Genomic DNA, 18,055 nt, shown 5'->3' on the forward strand with positions numbered 1-18,055 from the left:
ATGAATGTTTGAATAATTAATTTGATATTTTGTTTTGATGATTAATCGTAGTTCGAATGGTGGATGTGACCGAAGACCAAGGTTTGTTAAATTGATTTATTCCTTTTAGATTATTTTACTGAATTTTTATTTATTGTTTTCATTATAATTTGCATTCACTTCAAAACCCCCCCTTATTTCCTTGTTTCGATTTATTTGTAACGACGTACTAATCAAAGCTCTTTGAGGGAACGATCCCTACTTTCCTTTACTACATTTTTGTTGCAAGAATTTAGGATTTAATTTGGGTGTCAACGACAGCACGTACCAAATTTTGGTGCCGTTGCCGGGGAAGTTTTTAATTTGTATGTTCGTTACGCGATCTTCAAAATAAGCTAGTTTACAGTTTGATCGAGAAATTGAAAAGACTGTAAAAGGGTTGAGAAAAGAAGCAAAAATGAGACTGCAAACACACAGATCTACTTGCGAAACAGAGGAAAACATGGCTAAAAATCAGACTTTAAGAGAGCTTGCTGCTCCAGATTTGAATCTACAACTACACTGCATTACTTTTTCTAATTTAGATGTTAATACTACCTTTGAATTAAAATTTGGACTAATTCATCTTTTACCTATTTTTCGTGGCTCCGTAGGTAAAGATCCTCATAAACATTTGAAAGAATTTCATGCGGTATGCACTGGAATGAAACCAAGTGGAGTAACCGAAGAACAAATCAAGATGAGGGCTTTCCGTTTTCTTTAAAAGATGATGCGCAAGATTGGTTGTATTATCTACCCGTTGGAAGTATCACCACTTGGCATGAGATGAAAAGACTATTTCTGCAGAAATTTTTTCCAACATCAAAAACAGCCAGCATAAGGAAAGAAATCTGTGGCATTAGGCAGCAAAGTGGAGAGTCCTTATACGAATATTGGGAGCGCTTTAAAAAACTTTGTGCGAGCTGCCCAAATCACCAAATTAGTGACCAACTGTTTATTCAATATTTCTACGAAGGACTTCTATCAAATGAGAGAAATATGATTGATGCAGCAAGTGGTGGAGCATTGGCTGACAAAACATCTGAAGTAGCCCGAAATTTAATTACAAACATGGCATCAAATTCACAACAATTTGGGAATAGATTGGACCATTCGTCTCAGCGTGTCAATGAGGTAAATATATCTTCTCTTGAGAGACGACTTGATGATCTAACTACTTTTGTACGTCAAATGGTTGTAGGAAAAATGGAGGCGGCAAAAGTTTGCAGAATCTGTTCATTGGGAGGACATCCAACTGATATGTGCCCAACATTTCAGGATGACTACTCTGAACAAGCTAATGCAATAGGCGGATTTTTAGGATAGCAGCAGCGAAATCATAATTATAATCCCTATTCGAATACTTACAATTCAGGTTGGAGAGATCATCCTAATTTTCGTTATGGGAATGCACATGTGGATCAACCTTCGAATAATTTTCAGTCATACCAGCAGCATTATATTCCTAGACAGTAGCAACTAACTCAAAATTCTGATTCAGGTATATCTCTTGAAGATATTGTTAAAACTTTGGCTACTAATACTATGAAATTTTAGTAGGAAACCAGAACCAGCATTCAAAATCTGGAAAATCAAATAAGCCAAATGGCTACTGCAATCAGTAGGCTGGAAGCACAAAATTCAAGCAAACTGCCATCACAAACTGTGATGAACCCAAAGGAGAATGTTAGTGCCATAGAGGGAATTTGATAGCGCCATTAATTATTATTATTTCGATTTATAATTCCCTTATGTTGTGTGAAAATTTAATTCAATCTAATGGAATTATTTATCTTTTTACATTTAGGAAGCTTTGAGCAATTTTGGAATAAGTTGGGCCAAAAAGATGAAAAAACTAGAGCATATCTATTAATCTGGAAATTTCGTGATGCAGACTAGGCGTAGGCACGTGAAAGATGAGAGCAGAATTCAGAAAACAGATCTGAACGCCCAGATCAGCTGCAAGAGTCCATTAAATATCAAGATTTGCTTCCTAGAAAAGGGATAATTACCATCTAGAAAAGAGGATTAATTGAGATGGATAAGGAAAGATATTTTTAGAGGAAGGATTTACATTAAAGATACATATCTTTTCCTTTCTTTTTGGGGAGATATGTATCACTTTGCTTGGTTGGATTAGGAGATTAGGATTGACTTTCAATTTCCAGATTTTTAGTAGGAAGATAATATATATACTTTTATTTTTATTTGAGATTATCAACCATTGTACCTAGAGAATTAGAGAGCAAAATATGGTTTACAGTGGCTGAATAATTTCCCTTAGTTGAAGGGATCTGAAACCATGGAACTACAATGATTGTGAGATTTATTTTTGTTCTTTAATGCATCTTTTTAATTATTTGAGTATTGATTATCTTTCTGAATTATTTTTCATGATTGTGTTGATTGATTTCTAAGGTGCGCAATTAGTTTATCAATTAATATAATCTATTGCTAGTTTAGGTGTTGAATCTGTAATTGTTCAATCCATCTAATCGAAGTGGCGACTAGGTTTATCGTTTGTTGCATCAGAAACTATAAATCCTAGGAAAATAATCAACTAGATTAAATGCAACATTGTACGTTTGTGTTGTCTTGCTTCGTTGTTCTTCCTAATTCGTAATGCTATTGTTTAATTAAATTCAAGATCGTATCCGAATTATTAATCAATAAGGGTTAATTGAAATACATGTTTTTGGTTAACTAACCGTAAGGAAGGACAGGTAAATTTAATACCACAATGAATGTTTGAATAATTAATTTGATATTTTGTTTCGATGATCAATCGTAGTTCCAATGGTGGATGTGACTGAAGACCAAGGTTTGTTAAATTGATTTAGTCCTTTTAAATTATTTTACTGAATTTTTATTTATTGTTTTCATTATAATTTGCATTCACTTCAAAACCCCCCCTTATTTCCTTGTTTCGATTTATTTGTAACGACGTACTAATCAAAGCTCTTCGAGGGAACAATCCCTACTTTCCTTTACTACATTTTTGTTGCAGGAATTTAAGATTTAATTTGAGTGTCAACGACAGCACGTACCAAGAGGTCACATCGTATATTTGGGTTTATGCCTTTTTTATGCCAAAAAGTTGGAAAAACCCATTGTGGCTATTATTTGTTGAGTGTTATTTCATTGATGAAAATAGGATTAGACAAAATGTGCACTGTTTGTGGTGGTTTCCATGACAATTAGGGTTTTAGATTTAATCCTTGAATTAACTATTTTGTTATGATTTTTTAGTTTGGTCATTAATAGTGTGGCATAGATGTCTGAAAGTGTAGCTGTGGATGGAACGCAAATTTGCAAGGAACTGTAAAAACCTTACAATATTATGCAAACCATGCATTATGTGTGTTGTGCAATGTCCTACAAACTACACAAACCTGCAATATGTATAATATCATGCAAACCGTGAGGACATTATGAGACAGGATTATCAAATAATGACAGTCACTTCTTAGCCTATTTACTGACTTAATGAAATAGTATTGTCTGTGAGAAGAAAACCAACAAACAGACGTCAATTTTAGGTAATGGTACGACAAAGATAATAGTAACAACACGACATTAACTTATTTGCATGATCTTTACAAGAAGTTTAGTTGGTGTGTAAGATTTTTATAGAAAACAAGTGGCAATTGGACAAGGTGATCAAGTTGTCAACATAGGTTATTTTTATGCATTGCCGTTATTATTAACTACATAATTATAATCTATGTTTGTGTTGTATTTTCAACTCATTGATAATTACCTAGTATTGTTGCACCATTCGTACCCAAATGCAAGCTGGATGTATGTTGATACATCCTTTAATAGCTGACTACCATGTATTTTACAGAACTAGGATGCAACTAGCAAAGAAAACTTTGAATGGCCCCGAGTGTTACTAGATCCCATTGAAAGGATAAGTCAACAGGTGACAGATTGAGCAAAAGATATGGGATACATCCTATAGGTGAAAGTTGACAAAGTAAGACATATGTTCAACATTATACAAATGCAAACACTTTGACAATTATGATGATTTTTTATTAACATTTGGTTATCATTTCTGCAGTTATACATTTCTATCAATTATGATTGTCAACATTAGGCATGTTGTGAAATTGACCTTAGAGTATAGGCCTTGACTGTATACGACTTTTCAACATAAAGCCATTCAGGCTTGCACAATGCACTAATGTTCCCTAATAGAGTACGACATCAAGTGATTGTGGGCTTTTCATACTTATAAATATAGAGTACTTAGCCACTAGTCGCTTATTTAACTATCCAGTTGAAGACATAATCCGTATGCATAAGATGATAGCATCCAAGATTTTCTCTTATGGACACAATGTTTGATTTTTTTTTACTAGGTTTATATATATGTATATGTTTTCTGTTTCATGCTTAACGTACATTTTTTTTTTCCTATTATGTTATCATGTTATTTTATGATTGGAACGAAGTTTGGGTGGATTGAATATATGTATATATTGAGTGTGTTTTTAGATAAAATGGAAACATGAATGAAATGTACAATGAATAACAGAAATAATATAAGGGAGAGCATGCCAAAACTTTTTCAAAACGTCTACCATTCAATGTTTAACAAGTATAAAATGCAGTAAAAAAAAAAATTACATGTTTAACAAGTTTAAAATACAAAAACAAAAACAAAAACCAAATATTCCTTCCAAACAAGGTTATATTGTCAATGATAACATTATAATGTAACAATTTTTAAGATATATGGTTGATAGCAAATTAAACCATCCTTACACACGTTCAACACCCATAACAACACGAAATAAAACATAATTGTAAAATATGCTATTTCAAATTCCATGTTTAATAAACAAATTGATACTTGAATCATTATGTAGGACTAGTAGGCTTGTCCCTTGTCCTTTACTTGCCTTGGTAAAGGATCATACAAGTATTTCGAGTGTGTCTATGCTCATAACATTGATACAAATCAGTTGTCATACTTTCTCTTTTTGCGATGCCCTCTTGTTATGTTCCGATGGGTGGCCTGAACATCAATGTTGCATCAATGGTGAAAGGACTGTGGGAAGTTCCTCTGGATGTTCCCATTCAAATAGATCTTTCAATGGTTTAACATTCTTTTCATATACCAATTTCCAATAATTGGTTAAATAGTACTTGCTCACGTATTGATAACAATCAGAAAGGTTTTGGAACCTAGTCATTGCTATAACGTGTGTACATTCTATATATGATAATTGAAATTTCTTATAAGTACACTCCCTCATAGAAAGATCCACTTTAGTGACTAACCCATACTATGCACTTCATATCTTTGCACAATAATTAGCTTGACAATCATGTTGGCTGATTTAAGGATATGACCTACCAATTTCTACTCTGTCCACGAACTGAGTGGATTAACATAAACCTCTGCATGATTAAACAAACATTGTAAGTATACACTTCATCATTATACAGAAAAAAATATAATTTGAAAAATTATATAGACCTATTAGGCTGCATCGGGTATATAACCATTTCTATATTATGGAACATAAACGCTCAAGTAGCATTATAATTGGTAACTTTTACATGTGTCATGCCATAGCATTAAATGAATCTGCAATGTTTGCTGTCATCATATTATATCAGATACCAAGGAAGTAAGCACAAACCCACCATTGATAGTCAATAACTTATAAATAAATATTCACTAATAGATTTTCATCATTAATCATGTGCATTGCCTCCTGAAAATTTGGTATCTGATAAGCTTTTATGCTCTTCAAAATAACCCATCTACATGTTTTGTTTATTTATACCTATTGCGTATATTCCTTTTTATATGATGGTTGCACTAGTTATGGTATGCATTTAGGAACACTTCTTTCACAGAGTGAGTGATAGCATAATGTTTATCTAAAATAATGATCAAATTTAGAAGGTCACTTATGCACTCATGTAACACTATAAGGAAAGGGGTCCAAGTCATCACTTTTTTATTTCCTCTTACACCAAATGCCAAAGGATAAATCTGATTGTTTTCATTCTTGCCCACAATAACAAACACTGTACCTTAGTATCGTCCTTTTAAGAATGATCCATCAATACAAATGACAAGATGATAATATTCCTTAAATGCTCTAATAGAGCACCCTAAAGCCATAAAGACAAAATGAAACCGATTATCAACACTAGTGTCAATGTGTGTAACAATGTTGGGGTTTTTTCGTTCCAAGTTTAACAATATACTGGTAATTATCTAAATAACTCCTTAGGAGAACCTATAATCTCATTCAATGCCAAATTTTTATCATGCCAAGATTGAGTATAAAAGATATCAATTTTGTATTCTATCTTGTTCATCATGATTTTTTTTAGCCTATAAACATGGTCAGTCACCGTAAATATAGACTGTAACATTTTTTTCAAATGCCCTTTAATTTGTCTATCTATGTTAAGGCATAATGACCTCTTAAGGGCAACTGTAGATTTCTAACTTCTGCAACACAAAAATCTCAGTGTTTTGTAATTTCACCCCTTGTGCTTTTCATTTACATTGAGCATGTGCATATTTGATATCCCATCTTTTTTTGTTTGAACTTGCCATCTTGAACTAATAACTATTTTCCAAGGCATCCTTGTACATCATATCAAACAACACCTATTTACATGTAAATTGATCTTTCACTTTGAATTTCTCATCTTGTGGTTAAGCTAAATGTAATGCAATACACTCATTTTCCATATCCCTGTAAGGCTCTAGACCCACAAAAAGTAGATTTGAAACTTGTACATTAATAAAAATGGCCTATAATGCATTGTTGGAGTGTCATGAAATGAACTTCCCTCAACTAACCCATTTGGACTAACCCTTGCTTTATCATCACCCCTGTTATCACCCTTGTTATCATCCTTATCGTCATCAACATCATTACACTCATCATCACCATTATTATCACTACCACTACTATCATCACCAATATCATCACCCCTATCATCGCTAACATCATCACTCTAATCATCATAACCACCATATTCTTCTTCATTTGATAGGAAATTATCTATTAGAACATCACCTATCTTATAACATTTCTTCCGTGTAACTCGTAAAGGTTCTTACTACCTTACTATTTCATCATGTACCCCAACCTCAACACCATCACCTTTCAGCACACTTTTTGGTTGTTTCTCATAATATATATTATCCAAAGAGTTAACCTTATCCATGGCTACAAATGAGTGAAACCCAGGTTATGGTTCGATTTGTTATTGTTGTATGTTGGTTCTAACTTCTGTAGGACTTGTAAACATGCAAGAAATAATGGATTCCTTTTATGTGTCCTAGATAACCTCACCATAATCTGAATATCAAAGTCATCCTTTAACAAATACGGTAAATCACTGAAGGTGGTCAGGTTTTGCATATAAATTTTTACAACATTGCAACTTCAGTTAATGCATAAATGAGAACACACTGCATCTACTAATCCATCATAATTTATTTTTCTATTAATTGATACAAATGTCTAAACCCCACCGATGTACTTAAAATTGTTATCTTCTTCATCTACCTAATATCCACCATATCCAAGCAAATATATTAGCTTACCTATTTTCTTGAAAACAGAAAAATTAAATTAAGTAATCAAGAAACAAAATAAACAAAAATAGAAACACAAACCACAGAAATGTAAAACACGTAAACACAAACCCCACAAACCCAAACCATGCAAAACTCATAAATGCAATTTATCAGAAAAATAGCGATTTATATTTTCCTTTAAATCTAGGCATTAAAATTTGTTCACTTTGACAAATATGACAAATATTGACTGTATACAAATAATGTAATCTTTTAACTAAAAAAACGTTAACCTTTTTCACAAATCATCATTAAAGCTTTTGACTTTTATCCTCAAAAAATTTTTCGATTGAAAGTTTTGGATACAAGTTTTGATTTATGTATAAGAAACTTACTTGGTATATGATGATGATGATGATGATGAATGACAGAGAAAACAACTAGAATATGTTGTCATCAGAGTGTTGAGAAAAGAGAGAATGGTGAAAGTAGGGAAAAGAAGATTAGTTAGGTTAAGTGAAAACGAGGTATTGTTGGAACAAAAATTTGGGTTTGCTTAGAAAGGTAAAAAGTACAAAAGTTGGCCTAAAAAAGTAAAAATAGTAGCTCCTTTGCCTATTTAAATTAATTTCCCTTTTAATTTGGATGACTTATAAGCTTCAAGTTATTTTCGTAATTGTTTTCAAACACATGTTTCCAAAACCTTGAGATTTTGGGCTCTCAAACCTAACCATTTAACCAAATCTTGAGTTGGTCTATCTTCTTTGGTTGATATTATTGGTACAACGTTACAAGAGGACACTTGTTGAAGTTGTTTGCAAGAAGGTTGTGTGTTGGTTTACTGACTACTTAGAACTCGTGGTTGAAATAGGACAAGGAAGACAATAGATATCACTAGTTGATTGCTCCTAATTAACAATACTTGTGTCATTAGGCCACAACATCATAGGGCAAATTTTAGGAATCACTGTACAACAACATGTTACTGTAAAGGAAAAGCTTAACCAAATAGAAATTAGACAATACAGTAGAGATAACATTAATAATTATATTTGCCAGTTTGTATCACTGGGTGGTGTTTGCATTGCATCATTTCGGCTTAGAGTCAAAGACCCTCAATCTTAATCCAATACAAATTATGATCGTATTAAAATGTTTTAATCTTAACCCAATATGAACTATATTTAGGTTGATTTGACACAACTTAAATTAACCCAAATTATTTCCACTCTTCAAAGTAATTTTAGCGTTCTAATTTTTTCACCAAATTACCTTTAACCCACTGTTAACAAAAAATACAACATAACACTTTAAAACATGTCAATAATCTAATTGACCAAATCTAATTCTCACTATTGATAAAATAAAATAAAATTTGTAAATGAAAATCAAAAAATTATTGGAGTAATTACAAGTGATAGAACTATATGCAACATGTAAGAATTTTAGAAGTGGTTGATAACTGTCCTTCAACATTTATTTTCTACACCCCTAACAAATTCCATCATAATAACATTTTTTTAAACATTCAAATCAATTCAGATTAATTTGGATTACTTTTGTATTTGTTCCAACCCAAACACGACTCAATTTAGTTTTGAATAATATTGAATTGATCCAAATTAAATTTCAAATTAAAAAAATCAACCCTTGATTTTGTTTTGTATTATATCATGATATTAATGGATCATTTTGGATAGGTCGAAAACACTATTTCCTACCCAAGGTATAATGAATTCTCAAAGTAACCTTCTCCAACTTTTGAAAACCCAAACTTCCACTCATGAGAAAAATTCTATTAAAAAATTTAATTGAAGTTAAGGGCAAAATTATCATTTAACAAAAAAATTTTAAAAACATAAAATTCATTATATTGCCCCCTAAGTTTTTTAAAAACTATCAACTTTACCTTTGCCTAACATTTTCAAACTTTAAAAACTAGCATCCCCCCCCCCCCCAAAACTTAGTGTTTTCTTTCTCCCAACTCGAACCACCATATCTAATGAACAACAACTAGACTTTTTTCCTCTTGACGACCTTAGACGACGTATGGATTAAAAAAATCCATCCTTTGTCTAGATCAAAAATCTAAATGAAGGAGCCATTCATCTAGACGATGAAAATGCCATCCCAAATGATGACAACACCTTGGTCTCGTTGTCATTGTCTGGGATGACCCATTTGTCTTCGTCATCTAGACGAAGGGCTCTTTCCTCTGGATTTTTTGATCCAAATGAAAGACATTTCAATTTTTGGGTCATTGGAGGAAGCAGCTTCATCAAAAGGAAGAAAAACTGACCGTCATTTTCCTAAGATGGTGGCCAGAATTGGGAGGAAGAAATGCCTAAGTTTTTCTTTTTTTTTGGGGGGGGGGGGGATGATACTTTTCAAAGTTTGAAAACTTTAAGTAGTGGTGAAATTGTTAGTTTTCAAAATTTTGAAAGGAAAATATAATGAATTTTTAAAATTTTTTTGTTAAATAACAGTTTTACCCTTAATTTTATCTGAGTTTTGTAACGAAATTTTGCTCATAGGTAGGCATTTGGGTTTTTGAAAGTTAAAAAGGGCCACTTTGAAATTTCACTATACCTTGGGTGGGAATAAGTCTTTTGGCCTTTTGGATATTATCAACTATATCAATGTAAGTTGAAATCCTAACAAATAAAAAATAGACCTAAGATAAACCTCTTGAAAGCATGGAAGTAATCAAAGGAACATGACAAAGTACAAAATGAAGAAGAAGCTCGAGAAAAATGCTCCTTATTGCAAAAAATTCCATAATATGACACCTTTAGAAGAATTTGAACCTTTTTAGCTTTTAAATATGCAAAATGAAAGAAAAAATAAAAGAAAGGAAAAGGCTACACATTGATTATAAATAAACAAACGTCTACTTGATAACCAATGACTTCATCAAGATCTTTGTAAAAATAACGCTCGAGTGTATGATGTAAGATTTATTTTATAAAAACATAATAAAATCAATCAATCATAAATCCACAAGATCTACATACAAATTATAAAATACTAAATTAAACTTTAAGGTAGAATTATCTTGATCATTATATAATCTAAATACATAAAACATTTGGAAATCACCTGAATTACCTGTTGAGATCACCTCTCGATGTGACTTGGCCTTCAACTTCAGAAACCTTTTTGAATGAAAACTTTGTATGGACAAGCTATTCTGCAGTCATATTGCATTAGGTTTTGAAGCAAGGACCTAACCAATTTATACTAAGTTAATTGACTTCCTATCAAGATCCAATAAATCTTAAAGTCCATACTTATACTATCCAACTAGATTATAACTTTTAAGTGTATTAGACTTATCTTTATTGATCGCTTAAGCCCATCCATTAGACTATCCAATTACCTAATTTTATTAAATCAAAAATATAATTAATGTTAGCCTACATTAGGAAATTTCTAACGTTATCTCACTTGGGTAATATTAATTATTTTATTTTATTTTATTTTAAGAAAATAAAACAAATTTTGACTTTCGAATAATTGACATTTTTAACTTTAAGTGACTACTATTTTAGAAAACAAAATAGTCCAAAGATAATACACTTTAATAAACAATGTAGTTAATATGACCATCAATAATTAACTAAGACATTACTTATGTTCTCTATCAACATAAGATTATCCTTGATCACAATTACTAATAATCAAATCAACACAGATCAAATCTGAGAGTGTGGTAAAAATAACACTCAACAAAGTGATCATAACATGTGTTATATTTCTATCAATCCTTTTTATTATTTCTCTTTAACCTTATGTTTCAAATAAAACAAGAGAAATTCTTTTGCTTCTAACGAAGCCTATATGTTTCAACCTTATTCGAGACTTATGAAACATATACATACAACTATCATACTTAAGAGAAATCTTATCTTGAGACACATGTTATACCTTAACTATATATACGCGCATACATTCATAGATAAATAAATATGTCATTATGATCATGATCAATAAATAAATAAATAATAAGCAAGAAAACATATAAATAAAAACAATGATAATAAAAACTCCCACTAATTGTAGATATCAAAAGCCCTTAAACACTCTCATATTTTCAACATAACCTTATGAGGTTTAAGTATTATTCCTTTGGTTAGAGGCTTAAACTTTATCAACTTTGCATTTTATATTTTAGCCTAATGTCTCCTTTTTTTATAAGGTTCTTGACTGTAATATATTTTATTTTATATGTGTCAATTTACTAGTGGTCTTTTACCTAATTGCACTATTATAAAGTCTACATAAGTAGTTTAATCAAGTAATCTTTCAATCACACACTTGAGAAGTTGTCCCATCGCAAACTACAAATCCAATATCTATGGTTGATATTGCTATTAACAACTATTTAGTGTTTTTCCAAATATAACCCATTCAATAAGTATAATACTATATCAAAAATGAACTTTAGCTTATTTTTGCAACCACCAAAATCTTAATCTTTTGCAAACATCCCATTACCTCTTAAACTATAACACAATAATCAACCTTGGATTTGAGAGGTATAAATTAAGAACCTTAAATGCAAAAGTCATTTATGTATTCATCAAACTTTAAATATCACCATCACAAGGGACATTTCACATGGATTCCCTTTCACCCTTATTCTTTACTCAATATTGATGTCGAGCTTATCTCATTTCACAACAGGAACATTGTTTGCCCTACAATTCTTCATGTTGAGCATTTTAAACACATGCTTCAAATATGCAATTGAGATAAGCCACTAAGTCCATGAGTCCTTTCATAGTGGATGTTAATACCAAGAACAAAAGATATATCTTCAAGTTCCTTTACATCAAAACTCTTGAATAAAACTGACTTGATTTTGGAAACAATTTGGCATTAATACTACAATCATATTGAACCATACTATGAAGAAAAAATACATTTATTCCAACCATAGATAGACTTCTCAAATTGGAAACAATTTGGCAACAATTTAGTATGCTCTCATTGATCTTCATGCTCCTATATTGATCCAATTCATTCCATATGAAGTTATGAGCAATTGCACTTTATTAAATCTGAGATACTATTGTCAATATGTTTATTCTAACCATAGATAGACTTCTCAAGATCACACACCAGAAACTTCATCCTTTATGCTTTTGATAAACCTGATTGCACTATACAAACTCATTTATTAAGACTTTCATTCAGAAAGACAACTTGACATTCACTTTTTATAGCTCTAATCCAAATAAGTTTTCAGTAACATAGTCTTCCTTATTGAGATATACATAAAAAAATTCTTAACGATAGAAAATCTTCCTTTTATAGTAACCTTTTCATCAAGGTTTCCACCACTATATCGATCATATTTAGCTTATCTACTATATGATTAGCTATCAGTTTTTTGGTAGGAACATCTTTTAAGGTGATCTTAGATTCCATAGGTCTTTGTAAACCTTATTGACTCCCACTATTATTTTAGCCATGACATTATCTAACTTTATGAATATTTCAAGAATTAGATATCAATCACTTTGATACCTTAATTGAGGTAATACATATTATATCCTTTGGAATACTTTATGCAATCAATGATGTAACAACAAATTTATCTTGAATCCAGTCTCTTTTTAATAAGATCATAAATATTTACTTAAGTGAACTATCCCCAACACAACTAAAACTTTAGCCTAGGTTCTCTTCATATTCAAAACTTAAAATAGATCTTTAGCATAGATTCACAAATAAACTCATTGAGAACATACTATGCCAGCTTGACTACTTTACCCCATAAATATTTAGTCACATTTACTTCTTATCATATCTTTAAGCCTAAGACTGAGTTTTATAGCAATATTATTTTGGAGTCCCAAGATCTTGACAATTTTATCAAAATTTCTTTATACCCGTGTTGCTAACCTTCATGTCCATACAATTTTCAAACCTAAATGTGGACTCCAACTTACCTACTATTTATCTATTGACCAACTTCACATCCAAAACCTTAACATTATTTGGGCAATCAAAACTAGTATTTTTATTATTGCTCTTTCCTTTGCAATTGAGTATCAATTGAACAACCAAGCCTACCATTAAAGGCTTATTCACTTTATGCTTCCCTTATTTAAGAATATTTAAAAGTAAAATTAATAATACCTCATATTTGATTCTAAAGAATATATTAGTCTTGATTTAATTGAAGAAAAAAGAGGATCTGATAGTGCCTTTTAAACTATAACACATGCTCATTAATCTTTGACTCCTTCATGACTACCATACCTTGTTAGAGTCACACCACTCACCAAAATAGTATCTCCAATATTGTGAGATATTTAGTAAACCTTAGGGTAAACTTCCAATAAAGTAATCAATAATTGATTTTTTATGACAAGCAACTTAACTTGATGGATTTCTCCCACTCAACATAGAAGTCCTTTTATTCAATTAGACTTTCATCTTGAGCTTGGATGGTTCATCAACTCATTAGGCCAAAGATATATCCTTAATCAACAGTGCAAGTTCAAACTTTATCTTTAACTCTTCAAAGTTAGAGCCATTCAAAACTTCTATTGTGGCATTATTATTATTGTTTATAATAATGGATTTGATTAGAGATGAGATGCAATAAATAAACAATATTGTTAGCAATAAATAGCTTCAAACCTTATAAGCTATTATTCATAAGGGTTTTAGATGCATCATCATATAATCACCTTTAGGTAGGGAATACAACACACAATTAGGGCCTTTGAGCACAAGGTTATAAGTAAGAAGAGTAAATAACTTTTCGAAAGTCTATCACCTTTGGGCAGATAAACCCTCTAGGTTACTGCTCCTTTTTATACCAAAAGGAAAAACATATATTAATTGAAAAATCACAACCACCTTTAGGTGAATTGAATTTTTCACGACCAATGCAGTTTCACAAACACCTTATGCAACCATTAATTTTGACACATAATAAGAACCTTTGGGTAAGAAATTGTATGTGTCAATTGAAGAATATCTCTTTCACCGAATATAGAAATTTTGCAAGCTTCAATGAATGCATCGCTTTGATGATGAAACATCCTAACAACTTACAATAACTTCTACTGAGACTAAATAATATTGCCAAAATTAAGATTTTATAAGATATGTCACTGAATTATCTTTGACAATCTTAATTAAGTATTGCAATAAATTTGTATTGGGCAATAATTAAGGTAACTTTACAACTGTATAAGCCACAACTTACAAGGATTCTTGGTGTATCATCATTAAATCACCTTTGGCCAGAAAAATGACATGCTATTAGGATTCCAAACACAAGGTTAAAGTCATACGAGAACCTTTAGAACATATGGTTTTTGAAAGAAATATCACCTTTGGGCAGATAAAACTTTATAAACCGTTATTCCTCCTCCACTTAATAGGAAAACACGTGTCAATTGAATAAGCCCAACCACCTTTAGGTGCATTGAGTTATTTATAACCAATGTATTTCCAAAATTAGCCTTATGCATTAAAAACAAAAAAATGTGTCATTATTAAAGGAAAAATTTTGTAGGCCTCAACAATGTGCCACATTGGTGATTACTATCATGAAAACTCACAAAATATTTCAATGATACTAAAATTATTGCCTTTAATAAGATATCATGAGACATGTTACCTTATTGTCTCTGACAATCTTTATTTAAAACTGTTGCATCTAACCCAGTAAACAATAATCTTGTCCTAAGAAGGTAACCTAATCACACATGACAACGTTGATGTTATACTTAAATTTATTAAATCTATTAATAGGAGAGTATTTTATGCCATAATATTTAATAAAAAAATTAATTTACTTTCAAATTGAGACCTATAGAAGTCTATATGACTTTAATATGTTTAATACATTATTTGATACTCTTAATACACTTTAAAAACCTTTTACATGTACTTGCGTGCCTAGAAAATTTAAAATCTTATCACGTGCAATAACATGACGTAAAGGAAAAACTTCAAAACTTTATTACATGCTATTATAGGACATTCACATACCCTAATATGTCTATATGATCCTTTATGCATGCACACACCTATAAGGAACCAATTACACATTATTTACATGCATTAACACACTTTTGGAAGAACCTACAAGTTACTTGCTCACATCATAAATCTGCATATGCCCTTAAAGACTGCCAAAGCATTAAATGAATGATCTCATGCATTGAATAAGCCTCTAAAGCACATTCACATGCCTCATCCTAATTAGAAGCATTCCATGCACCTCCCAATTGTGGTAACGTGCTTTTAGATAAGCCCTACGTGTAAAAACATGTTTCATCCCATATGCATGCGCTTCCATGTGTTTGAATAGTGATTACACACGCTTCACGTGCGATTCATTTCCATATAAGATCATGTGAGGTGTGTAAACACACATGTAAATAATGGTCCAAAGTATCCGAGTTAGGTTTAATCTAGGTAGGATTTGGCCTGGTTTGACTTTGATCAGGTCGATTTAATTCTTTTGGCTTTGTGGGTCGGTCTAATGGGTTTTCCTAACTCGGTTTTGACCCACAAACTGAAGGAAACCCTAGCCTAAAATTCTTCATTGTCAATGTCAATTTGTCCTTGTTTTGATAGTAATCGAAATTCTAGAAGACGAAAAAGCTCCATAACATGTCATCGACGTGTGATTTGGTGTCTTTAACTCTGATTATCCCTAAAAAAATGCAAAAGAAGCTAAAAACATTCGATCTTAGATTATAGATTTTAAGCGCAATTGCATCCTCGATTGGTTTACTAGTCAAAGAAGGAGGGAAGCAAGGGTAGGACTGACGTTGGAGGTGGTCAACTGCCTCCAATTTCGTTGGGAATTATGATGTGATTAAGAAGACATTATTCAACTACTGTTTATGGCGAATGAGCGGGAATTTTTTTAATTATTAATTCAAAAATTTTAGATCTGATTTCTATTAAAAAAAATGTTGAATTCAGAAATCAAATTAACCAAATTGAAATTTAACTTTTAAAAAACAAACTCTTAGATTGTCAAACTCTGACTTGAAGGTTCAATCGATCAATTTAAAAACCTAATTTCAAATAAGAACCCTAATATAAAACCCTAATTTCAACCTAAACCAAAACCATAATTTCTAATTTCTAGAGTTTGATTTATAGAAAAATTTAATGCACCAGCATGAAATTCGTTTTTCAATTTATGTAATTTGGGATTGCATAATCCAACTATGAAGATTTGATTCATCAATTAAAACCCTAAAATTGAAATTGAATTAATCCCTAATTTAAAAATTTAAGCCATAATTCTGATTCAAGAACCGTAATTTTAGAATTAAAAATTTCAGATTTAAAATCATAAATATCCAAATTCTATAACCTAATGCGTTTCGCTTTGATACCACATGTAAGATTTATTTTATAAAAACAGAATAAAGTAAATCAATCATAAATTCACAAGATCTATGCACAAATTATAAAATATTAAATTAAACTTTAGGGTTTTAGAATTACTTAGATCATCATACAATCTGAATATATAAAACCTTTGGAAATCACTTGAATTACCTGTTAAGATCATCCCTCGATGTGATTTGGTCTTCTACTCTGGAAACCTCCTTGAAAGATAGTTTTGTATGAGCAAGCTACACTATAGTCATATTGTATTAGGTTTTAGAGCATAAATCTAACCAATTTATAGTAGGTTATTTAACCCCCTATCAAAGTTTAATAAATCTTAAGGTCTACATTTATGTTATCCACCCAAATTATAATCTTTAAGTGTATTGAACTTATTTTTATTGATCAATTAAGTCTATTTATAAGCTGGTATTAAATTATTTAATTATCCAGTTTTATTAAACAAAAATATAATTAATATTAGTCCACATTAGAAAATTTCAAACATATGACCCATGGAACACTAAAAGTTGCAATTAGGAGAGTCATTGTATTCGACTCTTCAAAATTGTAGTGGAAAACCAAATGCATCAATCAAATAGGTAATGATGAAAGAGAAAATTATCATTTTCTCGTGGACTGTTTAACTTATAAGTGTAAGGCCACAAGGCTATTTCCAATCCAAGATTAGGTGAAACGGCAAGTTTATTTAGGACTCGAGATTTCGATTCACATTTTTTTTAATATTTACCAGAGAGTAAAACATAAATTTGAAAATTACTCTTTCTTTAGCTTACATTTTTCTTGACTTTCATAACAAATATTTATCTCTACTTTCTCAAAACAAATTTATGGGGTTAAACTTGATAATTAGAGTGGGGTACAGTAGATTGGCTAACCGAACAAAAAAAAGTTTAATAAAAATTTACAATGGGTTAACAAGAGAAAACTATAGTTGATTGTCACCTATTAACTTAAAAAAAATTAGTTTTCCACAAATTATTAAAGTTATAACATTAGTTTTAACCGTCAAAACATTCTTACCAATTTGTAAAATATATGTAAGTTAATATTACTTACATATCC

Source organism: Mangifera indica, unplaced genomic scaffold, assembly GCF_011075055.1.
Source record: "Mangifera indica cultivar Alphonso unplaced genomic scaffold, CATAS_Mindica_2.1 Un_0003, whole genome shotgun sequence".
NCBI lineage: Eukaryota > Viridiplantae > Streptophyta > Magnoliopsida > Sapindales > Anacardiaceae > Mangifera > Mangifera indica.